The 16,568-nt window shown below is 46.6% G+C and overlaps 2 long non-coding RNA genes across 2 annotated transcripts in view; one reads left to right on the plus strand and one right to left on the minus strand.

Moving 5' to 3' along the window:
• Nucleotides 1–16,568, minus strand: part of LOC144753368 (uncharacterized) — a 53,975-nt gene that overhangs the window by 33,560 nt on the left and 3,847 nt on the right. The gene's annotated exons all lie outside the window — the stretch shown is intronic.
• Nucleotides 14,420–16,084, plus strand: LOC144753367 (uncharacterized). The gene is made up of 4 exons (XR_013594319.1): nt 14,420–14,464; nt 14,575–14,637; nt 15,175–15,262; nt 15,617–16,084. It is a non-coding gene; the product is annotated as an uncharacterized LOC144753367 (long non-coding RNA).

Here is a 16,568-nt window from a genome sequence, read left to right on the forward strand (position 1 = left end):
GTAGGAAAGACTGATGCACCCAATTTTATATGGGAGAACAAAAGCCGCTGCCCAAGGGGCCGTTCTCTCCTTCCTTGTGGCTAGTGAGTGGATCCCTGCTTGGGGATCACCCTCCTGGGATGATCCCCAAGCAGGGATCCACTAGCTTCCCTTTCCAACGATACCTCTCCTGACTTTCTAGAAGCTTAGGGGGCTGAGATAGAACCTATCAGCTCATTTCAGTTTTGGTTTCAATAAAATGACATCAGCGCAACGTGCAAGTTGATCGTCATTTCATAGAACCCAAAAGTAGGAAGGTGGCTACCTGACTATGGTTACCCCAGATTTTTTTGCCTTGTGTTTAGCTGGTTTTTGACTTAGTTGACCTGGTTCCCTGCCAATCAGGGCCCCAGGCCATCTGCTCTCTCTGTAAAATGGATTCCATGTACCCTAGGTACATACCACAATTGGAAATGGACTCCTTGTCAGCCCCTGTACCAGGCACTATAGGTGCTCAGGGCATAGGTGCCACCAAGGCCTACCAGGGGCTGCAGCATATATTTTGCCACCCCTGGCTGGTTCTTAAATTGACACAACTGGCTGATCACTCAGCTGGGGCAAGGTGGTGTAATCACCTCTTGCTTAGATATAGTATACCTATATCTAAACCTATATCTGGACACATATAAACCTGTGAGCCACTCCTATGGAAGGCCTTATCAATCCTGGAGGCAGAGTGTGTGGTTTAATGTGAGATGGAGCTCTGGCATGAGCTGAGCCTATCTGCAGCCGTCGGGAACAAATCCCTAAGCTGTTTCAGGATAATGCCATACCATATACTATTAAGTGCATTATAATCCTCGCGGTTATATAGCAACTTTGGTTTGGCTTTATCAAAACATGTCGTGTAAGGTGTCATACGATTTGGAATACTATCCCCTCGCCAGTTCTGGCGACGGGGATAGCATTCCACCCCTCTAGAGGGGTAAGACATGTTACTTTACTTAAATGCGGTTAATTTCTAAAAGAGCCCCAGTCCCAGCGCGGCCTGGATCAAAGGAAAGGGGTGTGTCCACCCCCTTCCTGGGTCCCACCCATAGGAGGGGACCTAGCAGGTAATCCAGCCCCCCAGAATCGAATAAGAGTGGGAGCACTTCAGATTATCCTGATGAAACATAAGAAACGAAACTCTGGACCCTTCGACATCCTACTCAACGTAGAAGACTGAAGAATCTCCCTTGTGGTCAAGGAGTGACCACCCTGTGCAAACAGGCACCATCCAGCCCTCGACGTCTGCTTTGTTGCAGTTCCCGCCGGAACTCGAGCGACAGAGTTCGACGAGATCAAGCTTGCCTGCCTTCTAACAGCCCGATCCACAGTCCCTGCAGAGCTGAGACCCGTGGAGGCAACCGGAATCGTGGGGCACGCCATCTTGGAAAGACCACGAGACGCTGACCGTGCAGCCCACGAGTGACCCTCGAAGCTGTACAACGGGGTTTGAGAAGCCCCAACCCTGAGCCACTCTTGCACCGAAGTTCAGCCCTCCACACTCGACGAGTGCTGCGTGGGGCCCTTCTGCTTCTTTTGGCTCAACGCGTTGGTCCGGTCACTTGCCAGCTGGCTTGTGGCCCCTGTGCCGACGAAACTTGAAATTCGACTTGTGATTCTGGTTGCCCCAGATTTGCACCAGCTCCCCTGAAAAGGAGCCCCCACTCTGACCTTCCTGGTCTGAGTGAGAAGCAATCTTCCAGTTCCGCGTGGATTGATTTTGCCAAGTGTTGTTTGCTCCAATCTTGAAGCCGACAGCGCCGACGGCGAGAGACTGCGTGAGACAGATCGTGACCCGCTCCTGGACTTCGCAGATGCCCCAGAGCCCACGTGACAGCGGAGAGAAGCTCCTCGACAACCACCTGATTGCGCCCGACATTGCCTGGTTCCATCCTGGTTCCACCCTGGTCACTGCTGAGTGACCCAGACTCTGTCCCCTCTGCTTTCAGGTACTTTTCGACTTGAGTCCACCCTTGGACTCCACCGGACACTTCTCCTTCACCTCGCCTGCAGCCCTGTCAGCTTCAAGCACCAAGAACCTGCGTGATGAAACCCGACTCAACTTCGACCCTGTGCACCCACTTCCTGTGGGTGAGGTAACATTGCAACGCCGTTGTTCCCACACTGGTACACACCTCTAGGGTCTGTGTCTTAAGTTTTGTTCCTCTAGGTTCAGCGGAAGTGTCCTTAAACTCTATTTGTGTAACTTTTACGCACCATTGACTTAACATTGATGCATGCTTGTGCTTTCAGCACTGCACCCGAATCCCGCGGGCTTTTCCCGACTTCAGCATTGCTTGTCCCGACTGCTCCCAGCGATTCCCTAGGCCCTAGGCCTAACCACTGATCGAATGGTCTCTCTTATACCATTTTTTTAGTATATGGTTTGAGTGGCCCCTTGGCCCCATCCAAAATTGTGCAACTTTGTATGTTATACTGTGCTTTTGATTTAACGCTTTTGCCCCTTTATTCATAAAGAATACTGGGGATTGTTTTTAGTAATAAATACATCTATTTTTATAATATATACTTGTGTGGTGTCCTTTCATTTGATATTACAGGATTGTATGTGGTAAAACAGCTCGCTTAACACGACCTCTTAAGTTAAGCCTTTAAGCTGCTTAGTCCATGCTACCCCTAGGATAGCTTGTCTAATAAGGTTGACTTACAACCAGACACCATAAGGGTTGTTTGGACTGATACAAGGTGGTTCCAGAATTGGAAACATCATATATCAGGCCAACTTCTCACATTGGTGAGCAGCGGTGCGGATTTGATCTTGCTGTTTGTTTTACCATTGCAATCTTTTTATCAAATTGAAAGATCACATCAAGTACCTTTAGGTACATATAAATCAAAAGCTTAGCATATTTAAGTTCTACTGAACTTAGTAGTTGTAGATTAAAGGGATTAGCACACCCTGACTACAACTCACTAGCAAGGTACAGTAGGGAAACACTTAGTGTAGGTAGGTGCATCACTTACACCACACTAGAGTCATGTCTGACACAGGAAAAGCCTCAGGGTCTGTTCCTGTGACGGTTGACCTTACCCAGGCAACTCCCAGCTATGACAAACTAACCCACAAAGACTTGGTTGCCTTGTGCATCTCAAGAGGAGGGTTAAAAAGGGGCAGAAGTCCCACCAGTCCTTCCCTGATAGCCATTCTAGAACAGGATGACTTAGAAAAGGCAAATGCAGTTCCCTTAGAATCAGGAGATGGCGTGAACCCCCCAGCCACTGAGACCACCCCAGAGGAAGAAGAGGAGGAGGACTCAGAGGTAGAGGACCCTGAAGATCAGGATCAGGGGGTTAACCAGGTTGTAGTTGCCAGGCTTAACCAGGCCAACTTAAACCTACTGGGAAAGGGAGAGGGCCAGCACCTCCCCAGATCCCACCCGATCATTCTCCCAGGCAACAGAAGAGTGAGATCTCCATCAGGGGACTCTCATATTTCTAGTGCCTCAAGAGAATCTCAGAGAGGTATGACTGCCTCTCAGAAGATAGAGCATAAGGCCAGGATGAGAGCTGTCAAACTCCAAATAGAGAGGGAGGTAGCCCTGGCTCAAGCTAGACTTGCCTTGGCAAGAGAACAGAAAATGTGTGGCTTAGATGCCACTGGTGGCAGCAATATTCCTAAAGAGAAACCCAGGTCCTATGATAGTAGAAACCTGACAAAGATTGTGCCCCCCTACAAGGAAGGGGATGACATCCACAAATGGATAACTGCTCTTGAGAGAGCCTGCATGGTACAGCAGGTTCCTGAGGAACAGTGGGCAGCAATCTTATCGTACTCCTTTTCAGAGAAAGGGAGAGATAAGCTCCTCACTGTTAGACATGAGGATGCAAAACAATTACAAAGTCCTGAGAAGTGTCCTAATAGATGGGTTTGGCTTAACCACTGAACAGTACATGTTGAAGTTCAGAGACACCCAGAAGACACAGACACAGGACTGGACTGATTTTGTAGATTGTGCTACTAAGGCTCTGGAGGGTTGGCTAAATGGCAGCAAAGTACATGACTTCACAGGATTGTATAATTTGATTATGAGGGAGCAGATCCTAAGTAATTGTCAGAACCAGCTCTTACACCAGCACCTGGTGGACTCAGATTTGACCTCTCCCCAAGAATTGGGAAAGAGGGCAGATAAATGGGTCAGAACCAGGATTAGGCCTAAGAATCAGGACAGTAACCAGAAGAAGGAGTCTACCAAGCCTCAAGATAAGGGTGGGGATAAAAGTAAAGAAAAGACTTCCCCAGGGCCCCAAAACTCCAAGAATGGGGGTGGGTCCCAAGACACTTCTTCAACTGAGAAAAAGCCTTATTGTTATGCCTGTAAACAGGTTGGGCATTACAAAACAGACAACTGTTGTCCCAAGAATAACAATAAAGAGAATGTACCTCCAAAGCCAGCTCCAACACCTCCTGTTACTGTCAGCAGTAATCCCCCAGGCAGTGGGAGCACACCCAGGAATCTGGGTGGGTTTACTTTTGGAGCCCAGGAGGACCCTGGCCTATCCAGGTCCCCATCCCCAAATACTCTTGTTTATGAGACTGGCATGGGGTTTGCCAACTTCTCTGATTGCCCAAATACTTTGAGCAAATATAGACAAGAACCCATCATCAATGGTTTGAAAGTTGAAGCTTTTAGAGACACAGGGGCCAGCATCACCATGGTGGCTGATTGTATAGTCCCCTTTAAACAACTTTTACCTGGTGCCACATATCAGGTAACAAACATTGATGGCATCCAAACAAATCATCCCATGGCAGTAGTAAGTCTCAGCTGGGGAGGTGTCACTGGCCCAAAGAGAGTGGCAGTGTCACAAAACTTGCCTGTAGACTGCCTACTTGGTAATGATTTGGAAATCTCAGCCTGGGCTGAGGTTGAACAGGAAACCCATTCTAGAATGGTAAATTCCAATGGAAAGGTTAGTGGGGCTGTAATGGCTACAGCCCCAATTCAAGATGTCCTTCCTGAAAAGGTTGGTAGGGCTGAGCAACTCTCTGCCCCATCTTTAGCAAAAGCTCTTCCTGAACAGAATAGCAAAGCTATTAAAATATAAAACACGTGTGTTTTGACGTATATTAGTCCTTCTGTATTTTTTACAGCGTTTTGATGGCCTTCGCTCCAACTATGCATTGCTACCTCATACCTGTACTATGCGTACTATACGTACGATTTTTTATAATAATAATACTCTGTATTATTTACAGCGTGTTGATGGCCTACGCTCCAACTATGCCTGCTACCTCATACCTGTACTATACGTTATATTGGTGCTATGTTATATACTATATTGGTGCTATGTACATGAACTTGTTGATCTACCTCCCTACTATGCCCCCTTGTTCCCCTACCCTCCACCTGCCTATGTAAAGCGCTCTGTTATCTGCAAAGATCTTGTTCGCGCTATATAAAACTCTCAAAATAAATAAATAAAATAAATAAATAAAATAAATAAACAGCAGAAACCCAAACTGAGTCTCCTCCTGAAAAGGTTGGTGGGGCTGTGATGGCCACAGCCCAAACTCAAACTGATATGTGTGTTGTGAAGCCTGAAATGATGGATAACTCCACACAAACTGAGAGCACAGAGGAGGACGAGAAATCTCCCCCTCACCAGACTTTAGGAAAGGATCAGCCTCCTAAGGGAACTGATCTTACCCCTGATGAAGGAACTGCCCCAGAGGTGGTTGGGCTTAGCCTGACAAAGCCTCTGATGTCAGTGGACCCTTCTCAGGTGGGACCCAGTCTGGAGCAGGTAACCTGCCCCTCTCTACCTTGCCTTAGTCAGCCCAGGGCTGCAGAGGACAAGAAGGACAGTAAGACCCAGAGGACCCCCTGTCAAATAAAGCACCCCATCAACAGATTAGGGGCACCAAAACTAGTAGCCCTAGTGAGGTGAAAACTTTAAAAACTCCTGAGGGAGCCCCCTTAAAAGTAGTTAGGGACCTCCCACAGATGGATTCTGTTGGGCACAGCCAAACCTGGGACCCAAAGGGCCCAAACCTGAACTGTCCCTCCAGCAAGCCAAACAGAGGGACCCAGCCTCCAGCTTTAGGTAGCCAGAGGTTGACCCTGAGAGCACAGTGCAACTCAGTTGAAGAAAGAAAGGCACACATGGTGGAAGATACTTGGAGGAAGCTGAGCCCTAAATTAGTGGAGCCTCACTTCAATACTCCATATCCAAACCAGCCTTTGACTTTGCATAAACACACCCAAGGTAGTGATTCCCTATGGTGGAGACCCTCTAATACCCCAAGGGTGAGGGACTGCTTAGTGGACCATGAGACAGGGGGTACCCATGCTAGTGCAGGTACTGCCTTATATGGCCACTCAGGCAATATAGGCTTACCTGGCCAAGGATAGCCTTATCTCCTTTCGTTTGGGGGGGGGGGGGTTATGTAGGAAGGTGGCTACCTGACTATGGTTACCCCAGATTGTTTTGCCTTGTGTTTAGCTGGTTTTTGACTTAGTTGACCTGGTTCCCTGCCAATCAGGGCCCCAGGCCATCTGCTCACTCTGTAAAATGGATTCCATGTACCCTAGGTACATACCACAATTGGAAATGGACTCCTTGTCAGCCCCTGTACCATGCACTATAGGTGCTCAGGGCATAGGTGCCACCAAGGCCTACCAGGGGCTGCAGCATATCTTTTGCCACCCCTGGCTGGTTCTTAAATTGACACAACTGGCTGATCACTCAGCTGGGGCAAGGTGGTGTAATCACCTCTTGCTTAGATATAGTATACCTATATCTAAACCTATATCTGGACACATATAAACCTGTGAGCCACTCCTATGGAAGGCCTTATCAATCCTGGAGGCAGAGTGCGTGGTTTAATGTGAGATGGAGCTCTGGCATGAGCTGAGCCTATCTGCAGCCGTCGGGAACAAATCCCTAAGCTGTTTCAGGATAATGCCATACCATATACTATTAAGGGCATTATAATCCTCGCGGTTATATAGCAACTTTGGTTTGGCTTTATCAAAACATGTCGTGTAAGGTGTCATACGATTTGGAATACTATCCCCTCGCCAGTTCTGGTGACGGGGATAGCATTCCACCCCTCTAGAGGGGTAAGACATGTTACTTTACTTAAATGCGGTTAATTTCTAAAAGGGCCTCAGATCCACAAAATGGATGCTTCTGCCACAGACACAAGTCTGACCCCCTGAAGCTGACCGAAACTCAGCCAAAGGGGCCTGGACAAAGGGTTTCCTGTCGCAGGGAGGTGTCACACCCCCCCAGACAGGAGATAGTGGATTGTAGCAGGGAGGTTTGAAAGAAACCAGACACTGCCTGGGGAGCACAAGGCTGCCCCTTGCATAATCCGGTCAAACCGGTTCTGGGGCACACCAGCCCCAGTCCCAGCGCGGCCTGGATCAAAGGAAAGGGGTGTATCCACCCCCTTCCTGGGTCCCACCCATAAGAGGGGACCTAGCAGGTAATCCAGCCCCCCAGAATCGAATAAGAGTGGGAGCACTTCAGATTATCCTGATGAAACATAAGAAACGAAACTCTGGACCCTTCGACATCCTACTCAACGTAGAAGACTGAAGAATCTCCCTTGTGGTCAAGGAGTGACCACCCTGTGCAAACAGGCACCATCCAGCCCTCGACGTCTGCTTTGTTGCAGTTCCCGCCAGAACTCGAGCGACAGAGATCGACGAGATCAATCTTGCCTGCCTTCTAACAGCCCGATCCACAGTCCCTGCAGAGCTGAGACCCGTGGAGGCGACCGGAAGCGTGGGGCACGCCATCTTGGAAAGACAATGAGACGCTGACCGTGCAGCCCACAAGTGACCCTCGAAGCTGTACAACGGGGTTTGAGAAGCCCCAACCCTGAGCCACTCTTGCACCGAAGTTCAGCCCTCCACACTCGACGAGTGCTGCGTGGGGCCCTTCTGCTTCTTTTGGCTCAATGCGTTGGTCCGGTCACTTGCCAGCTGGCTTGTGGCCCCTGTGCCAACGAAACTTGAAATTCGACTTGTGATTCTGGTTGCCCCAGATTTGCACCAGCTCCCCTGAAAAGGAGCCCCCACTCTGACCTTCCTGGTCCGAGTGAGAAGCAATCTTCCAGTTCCGCGTGGATTGCTTTTGCCAAGTGTTGTTTGCTCCAATCTTGACGCCAACAGCGCTGACGGCGAGAACCTGCGTGGGACAGATCGTGACCTGCTCCTGGACTTCGTAGATGCCCCAGAGCCCACGTGACAGCGGAGAGAAGCTCCTCGACAACCACCTGATTGCGCCCGACATTGCCTGGTTCCATCCTGGTTCCACCCTGGTCACTGCTGAGTGACCCAGACTCTGTCCCCTCTGCTTTCAGGTACTTTTCGACTTGAGTCCACCCTTGGACTCCACCGGACACTTGTCCTTCACCTCGCCTGCAGCCCTTTCAGCTTCAAGCACCAAGAACCTGCGTGACGAAACCCGACTCAACTTCGACCCTGTGCACCCACTTCCTGTGGGTGAGGTAACATTGCAACGCCGGTGTTCCCACACTGGTACACACCTCTAGGGTCTGTGTCTTAAGTTTTGTTCCTCTAGGTTCAGCGGAAGTGTCCTTAAACTCTATTTGTGTAACTTTTACGCACCATTGACTTAACATTGATGCATGCTTGTGCTTTCAGCACTGCACCCGAATCCCGCGGGCTTTTCCCGACTTCAGCATTGCTTGTCTCGACTGCTCCCAGCGATTCCCTCATCATATATCAGGCCAACTTCTCACACCAAAAATACAGCCTTGGGATCTGGGTAAGCTGTTTCTCAGCTCCCGAGGCTGTTGAGGAGGGGGAGGGGGAGGGAATCCCTCTGGTGCAAGCACCAAAGGGATTCCCTGTACCATGGCGCTGGATGCGCAGGAGGCGTCCGACACACATGAGCACTTATGCGTCAGACGGCTTCTGTGCTTCCGACGCATGGAAGGGGTTAAGAAGATGGCTGACAGTAGGAACAACATATTTACATTGTGCTTTTGTTAGCATAATAAATTGGATATGAATGATAAATTGGATAGGATTAAAGAGGTAAACATGTTGTTATTACTCCGTTTTATGAAAATGGAAGCAGCTTTAACTTGCGCGCTTTTAATTTTTGATGCTTTCTTTTAGGTCTCAATCGTTGGTGAAATAAAACTATTATGAAAGGATGCCTCCTTATATTCTCCAAACATGGCATGTAATGGGAGGCTTCTCAACTACATATCCTGCCAGTAGACAATGTAACACCACCTAAGCACCATCTTAGCATCAGTGCAGCACCAACTCATCACCAGTCATTATCACTCAGCACCACTTCAGCACCAACACCACACCACCTCAGCATCACTCAGCCCCAGGGCAGCCCCACTACTTCACTAGTGCAGCACCACCTCAGCACCACTTCAGCAGCAACTCAACACCAACACAGCACTACTTCAACATTGGCGCAGATCCACCTCATCGCCAGCACAGAATCACTCAGCACCAGCACAGCTTCACCTGAGCACCAACTCAGCATTAGCAAAGCATTAGCGCAGCACCATCTCAGCATTAGCACAGCACCACCTCGGCGGCAACTCAGCACCACTTCGGAATTAGTGCAGCACCAACTCAGCACCAGCGTAGAATTGCCTCAGCCCCGGCACAGCACCAACTCAGTACCACTCAGCACCAGCACAGCACCACCTGAGCAACACCTCAGCATCACTCATCACCACCTCTGTATCACTCAGCACCACCTCCACATAAGCACACCACCACTTCTGTACCACCTCCGTATTAGTCACCACCACCTCAGCACAGCATCAGTGCAGCACCACCTCAGCACCTTTGCAGCCTCACCTCAACAGCAACTCAGCACCACTTCAGCAACGGCAAACCACCATCTCCGCATCAGTGCAACATCACCTAAGCACAGTAATTAGCACCACATGAGCACCAGCTCAGCACCACCTGTGCACCACCACCTCAGCATGACTCGGCAACACCACAGTATCACTCAGCACCACTCAGCATTACCACAGCATCACTCAACATCACCTCAGCACCACCCAGTACCACCTGAGCATCAGCACACCACCACCTTCACCTCTGCATCACTGCACCACTACCAGTGCTCACATCACTACTTCAGAATTAGCACACCAACTCAGCATCACTCAGCACCACCTGAGCACCACCACAGCACTATCTGAGCACCACTGTGGTTCCTGACGATGGTTGTTAGGGGATCCATGTAGATGTTGAAGAGGATGGGGCTGAGGGAGGAGCCCTTGGGCACTCCATAGTTGGTCTTCGTCAGTTCCGAGAGTTAGTGATGGAGTCTGACCCGCTGAGTTCTTCTGGTGAGGAAGTAACATATCCAGTCGAGGACCTTGCCGCAGATGCCGGCACTGTGTAGTATGGTGGCTAGGATGCGGTGGGAGATGGTGTTGAATGCAGCCGAGAGGTCCAGGAGGATGAGGGCTGCTATTTTGCCCTAGTTGAGAAGAGAGCAGATGTCATCAGTGGTAGCAAGTAGAGTGGTCTAGGTGCTGTGGTTTCTTCAGAATTTGAATTGAGAAATATGCAGGATGTTGTTAGCTTCAAGGAATTTTGCTGGCTGGGTGTTGACGGCCTTTTCAATGACCTTAGCTGCGAAGGGAAGCAGCGAGGTGGGCCTGAAGTTCTTGAGGTCCGTTGGGTCCGCGGACGGTTTCTTCAGCAGGGGGTTGACTTCAACGTGTTTCCAGTCATCGGAGAAGGTGGCGGTCTCAAAGGAGCAGTTGATCGTCCGACGTAGTTCGGGTGCAATGGCAAAGGCTTCTCTGTGAAGACGTGGTTTGGGCAAGGGTCTGATAGTGCTCTTGAGTGGATGATTTTCATGGTGTCTTCTATCATGGGCGGGATCCATTTGAACATGGTCTGTTGGGTGATGACGGATGAGGGGGAGCTGGAGCGGTAAGGTGGTTTTGGTTGTCAAAATTGTCGTTGATCATCCTAATCTTGCGGTGGAAGAATGTGCTGAGGCTGTTGCAGAGGTCTTAAGAGGGTGGGACGTCTTTTGTTTCTCTTCGGGGTTTGACACATTCCATGATGATGGAGAAAAGCTCTGTGCTATTGTGTGCGTTGGTGATGATTCTGGCTTTGGAGAGATTTCTTCCTTGTGAATCTGATGAGTTGGTGTGCGGTGGTGGCTGCTCAGCAGGAGGCACATGTTTCCGTGTTTTTGTTGTTTCTCCATGCATCTCAACTCATCATCAGGAGGAGCGTCTGGGTTCTTGGAGTGCAAGGGTGAACCAGTTTGCTTTCTTAAGGTGTCTTCCGGTGGCTTTCTTGAGGGGGAAAAGTGTTGGCGCAGTTCGTGATCCATTGATGGAGGTTCATTGCTTTGGTTTTGTGTGTCTGACGTGGTCGGTGGTAGGGTGATATCGAGCACGGAAGTGAGCTAGTCTTAGGTGACTTTATTCCAGCTTCTGCTGGGGAGGATGTGGGCATGCTTGAGTATGGTAGGTTTTTTGAAGGAGAAGTGGATGCAGTGGTGAACTGTATTGCTTTACAACTCGGCATTGATGCTCATTAACAATTTATAAGGACTATCCTTTGTCCCCAGCTCGTTTGCCAATAGATATAAAATAAACCATGACATTTTCTCATTTTTTCGAAAAGTGAGGCTCAAGAAATATTTTGATGGTGTAGCTGATAATGAAGAAGAGGTTAATCTCTCTGGATGCAAACTACCATCCACCTTCACGCCAACACTAGAAATGCTAGGCCCAGAAGTGGGCATTTTTGAAAAAAATGTACTAAAAGAACTGGAAAAAATAATGAAATATATCCCTAAACCCCAACAAAACTTGAGCACTGAAGAGAGAACAGCCTTAAAACTACTACAAGATAATGCAGACATCACTATTAAACCGTGCGACAAAGCAGGGGGAATAGTTATTATGGATACTGATAAGTATTCCAATAAAATCTATGACATGCTCAATGTAGAGGACCACTACAAAAGAACTGACAGACGAGCAATTATTGAGCTTGCAAGACAAATAGAAATAACAGTCAATAAAGCATTCACAGATGGTTTCATCTGTCAAAAAGAAAAGGACTTCTTGATAAAAGCCAATCCTGTAACTCCGGCAATTTATGGTGTCCCCAAGACACATAAAAATATCCGAGATCCACCCCTCAGACCTATAGTGGCTTCTATAAATTCCAACACTGAACCACTATCAAAATACCTAGATACGTTTCTTTGTCCGTTAACAACAACATACAGCTCCTACATCAAGGATACGGGACACATTATCACCACCTTAGAGCATGCCCCTTTCAATGAAGACACACAATTCTTAGTCACATGTGATATAGAATCTCTTTATACCAACATCCCCCAGGATCTAGCAATGGAAGCGGTGGCAGCGCTCCTTGCTAGAACACCGGGACAAGGAAACAGACCCAACAACTTCATCCTGGAATGTTTGGAGATTGTTTTGCATAATAATTTCTTTGAATTTAGAGGTAGCTTATATCATCAAATCAAGGGAGTAAGCATGGGGGCTTCCTGTGCCCCCAGTATTGCCAACATTTACATGGGAGAGTTCGAATTAAAAAATATCTTTAACGAACTAGCCCCATTCTATGAAAATGTCAGTATGTGGCATCGTTTCATAGATGACATATTTTTTATATGGACGGGCACGGAAGAAACGCTAAAAGTATTTATGGAGTGGCTAAATTTAGCAGACCCACATTTGAAATTCACCTGCAATTTTTCATCCAAACAGGTAGAATTTTTAGACATATGGGTCCAAAGCAGCGAAGGAGAAATCACGGTCAGCCTGTATCGTAAGCCAACTGCAAAAAATACCATCTTAGAACACGGGAGCTACCATCCCCCGTGTCAAAAAGACTCTATCCCCTTTGGGGAATTTCTTAGAATCAGGCGCAATTGTACAGACATACAAGACTTTATGATTCATGCAAAAAAACTACAAGACCGGCTATTGGCACGTGGGTACCCAAGAAAACTGGTTCGCCAATCGCTCAAAAGAGCTAAATACTACAATAGGGACGCTTTATTTAATCAACCCACTAAAGCCCCTAACCACAACTTGGTCTGTGTTCTAAACCACACAACCCTCAACAATAAAATTAGACAGGTTATAAACAAAAACTGGAAAATTTTAAATACCAACGACCATGACACAGAACTAAAAAGACCCGTGATAGCGTTCAGAAGGAACCCCAACCTCAGAGACAAATTGGTTCACAGCAGAGAAAAACATAAAGACAGCACTGGCCAACGATCCATAGATGGCAAACCATTACCAAAAGGGAATCATAGGTGTGGAACCTGCCATGCTTGTGATCAAATCATCCCAGGTAACTTATGGACCTATAGAAGTAAAACAGGCCAGCTCACAGAGATGACAAATTGTAAAACATCAAATATAATTTATCTAATTCTATGCCCTTGCAATCTCGGCTACATAGGAGAGACTGCCAGAGAATTTCGTGTGAGATTCTCTGAGCACAAATCAGCTGTCAGAACTAACAAACACAATGCCCCCATGGTAGCCCATTATACCCAATTCGGCCATACAGAAAAAGATATGCGATGGTTGATCTTAGAACGAGTACAACACGACCCTGGGAAAGACATGACTAAATTAAGGAAACAGCGGGAAACGTTCTGGATATTCCATCTTGACACGGTACGCCATGGGCATAATGAAGAAATTTGCTGGATCATCACATAGTAGGCGCACTTAATCCTAGCCTGGCAACTGCAGAATATCAGAGGGCTATGCCACCATACACAGACTCCCTGTAATTAGATTAAAAGCACACTGTGCTGAGCCAAACCTCAATTTGCTATTGATACTATGCTATACAGACACCCATTAAAGATCTGCCTATGTACAATTAGAAGAACTAGAGGTAACTAGAGATTATGGGGCGATTTCATCACTGGGCAGCTGCTTGAAGTTAAGGCTTGGTGCCTGGCTTGGTATTTTCTGTAGATATTAAAAATACAAATAATGCAAAATGCAGCACAAAAATGTTCGACATTATAATCAAATTAATAGCCACTTTATCCATACCGAAGTTTGAGCCCACTCAAACCTCTAAATAAAAGCACTCTTTGCAACGTTAGGTCAGCATTCTTTGATCTGTATTTATATCAACATAGGTGCCCCCTTCGTGGTTTAGCGCTACGCAAAAAACGTCACCTTTATATTTATATCCATTTTTGAGTCCCTTCTTTGTGTAGACTAGTTCTCCTGAACACATACCCATGTTCAGTCCTACATCCATCTCTAAGCGAGAGGATTCGACGCAGCTGCAAACAATTAAGCTGTAGCCCAGACTATAAAAAGAAACGACGTTCCAGTGCACGATGTCAGTGGCAGTGACACCGGCCGAAGGCGCTGTTCGTTAGACGTCAATCTAAAGGTTTGCAGGTAAGCGTTTCACCCCAGCCCCGCTTTTTCCTTAGTATGCAACAGCGTAGTGCAATCCATCTCAAAGCAGAAATTCTTTCTGAGCTTTGTCACGGTCTTCTGCTTTTCAGGGACACGCTGCCGGAAAAGACTTTAAATATTTGCTCCACATTCGGGTTTTCGAGTCAAAATAGGTAAGGAAAGGAAATTCCCTCGTTGCATTGTACAAGACTTATTTAAACGATAGCAATACCTATTTATTGGAGGCATTAGCCTTCCTACATGACAGACGCACTGTGAATGAGTCTCGGAGGCAGTACAGATTTAGCTAACAACTCTAACTGTGAGATGTTTTACTAAAGGGACAGTCTATTAGAGCCAAACTTTATATAATCAGAAACGATAAGTTCGATGTTTATGCAACTCTGCAGACAGACAATTGGCAGATAAATAGGTCAACTTTACTGAAACATCCTGACGTAGACAGTTAGCAAAGGCTCTGTCCCCAACATGTGACACTGTCTTTATTTCATTCTCAGGACTCTATATTTCCAGCGTCGAGTTGGTTTAAAGCCCCTTTTGAAACAAATAAAACCATCGAATAAGCATTCAGACTGCACTGGATTCATAGCGATACCGGTAATTCTGCTACAGTGATGAATCCGAGCTATGATTATTGGTTAATATTGAATCCCATATCTAACTAGGGCGCATGTATATTCTCCTGGCAGGTAGGCGATTTTGCCACTCATGGGAGTTTTTTCGAAACGAGCGGAGATATTCAGTCCCACCACAACGGAGACATTTAATAAGTCACAGGTAGACCATATCTCTGTCAAAAATGTCCTATAGTGCATGCTGCATGCTGCGCGAGTGCATTAAAATCAGTAAACCGGACAAAAAAAAAAAAAAAATGTTTTTTCCTTCTTTTCCATCCAACTCCAACTCTGCATTTTTTTCTAAATTCTGAATTCACCCTATTTCTTTGTTAAAAAGTTGTCTTTACACTTTGGGATATAAGGTACTATTCACTACACGTATGTGATCATCCGCCCTTGTCTGCGATCTCATCACGCTCATAGCACATAGCATGAAAAAGAAAAATTTACTGAAGTAGGAATGTATACTAAGGATGCATAGACATTAATGCTGGAATCTATGTTCTCATTTCAGATAAATGTGAACCCCTTGTTTTTAATAGTGTGTCGTCCATTTTATATGTTGGCCCTGAGGAAGGTGATGTAAAGAAATGATACCACCGAAACGTACGTAGGCCGTACGCATCAGAGACCCTCACATAAGTCACAACTATATATGGGGAGTAAGAGAAAAATATGAAGTGAAAAGACTACCAACCCCTAATACTAAATCAACATCGTGAGGAATCTACAAAAGGACACAAAATAATTGTTTTCACCTTTTTTCACTGTGTTTTTTTCATTGTGTTTGTTGTGATAGTTTTGTCTAGATAGAGAGTATGAGTGATTGAGTATGTATGACTGATGGTATGAAAGATAGCAACAAAGTCTTGGGGTTCCAGACAAGCAATAAACCAACTTTGTGTTTTTTTATATTTAATGTATTATGTCACTGTATACTAAAAATGATTGTGAATATATTGTCACTAAAAAATGAGAAAAATGAAATAAGAATGATATAAAATAAAATAAAAGAATTGAAGAAATCAAATCAAAAATTCAAAGTGAATGATTTCATAGAAATGTCTGCATCCCTTATAAATTGTTAATGAGCATCAATGCCGAGTTGTAAAGCAATATAGGTCCTTTAAGAGGTTTTTCTAGTTTGCTGTTGGTTTGCTACTCCCTCCTCTAGACCTGAAAATAATATTGGGAGTACCCTTGTTACTCTTTCTATGCAGTGGTGAACTGTCCAGAGGAGTTCTATGGAGTGCGATGTAGGAGATGCTGTTTCCTCCGGTGAAGACAGGGTTGAGTGTATGCCCTACTGCGTGTGTGGGGTTGGTGACTAGTTGATTCAGTTCTAAAATGGCAAGTTTCTCTGGGAGGGAAGCAGTGTTTGAGTCATCGTAGTTATCCAGGATACAGCATCAGCACAGCACCACCTCCACATTAGTGCACCACCACCAGTGCAGCCCTACCTGAGC

Source organism: Lissotriton helveticus, chromosome 5_1, assembly GCF_964261635.1.
Source record: "Lissotriton helveticus chromosome 5_1, aLisHel1.1, whole genome shotgun sequence".
Lineage (NCBI taxonomy): Eukaryota > Metazoa > Chordata > Amphibia > Caudata > Salamandridae > Lissotriton > Lissotriton helveticus.